Raw genomic sequence first — 208 nt, 5'->3', positions numbered from 1 at the left:
TGTGAACAAGTATCACTGAAATGTGTGAATATGAACCTTTCAAACCGTGAATCTAATGTATTGAATCTGTGAATATATGGATATGAATGTGTGAATCTTCAACAGATAGTAATATAATTAATGATATCTGTGAATATATACTGGTCAGTTTGTGAATATATAGTATTGAAGGTGTGAATATATTGACATGAATGTGTGAATCTAGAAC

The sequence above is a fragment of the Ipomoea triloba genome, chromosome 1, assembly GCF_003576645.1.
Source record: "Ipomoea triloba cultivar NCNSP0323 chromosome 1, ASM357664v1".
In the NCBI taxonomy this organism is placed as follows: Eukaryota; Viridiplantae; Streptophyta; class Magnoliopsida; order Solanales; family Convolvulaceae; genus Ipomoea; species Ipomoea triloba.
This window is presented reverse-complemented; position numbering follows the sequence as displayed.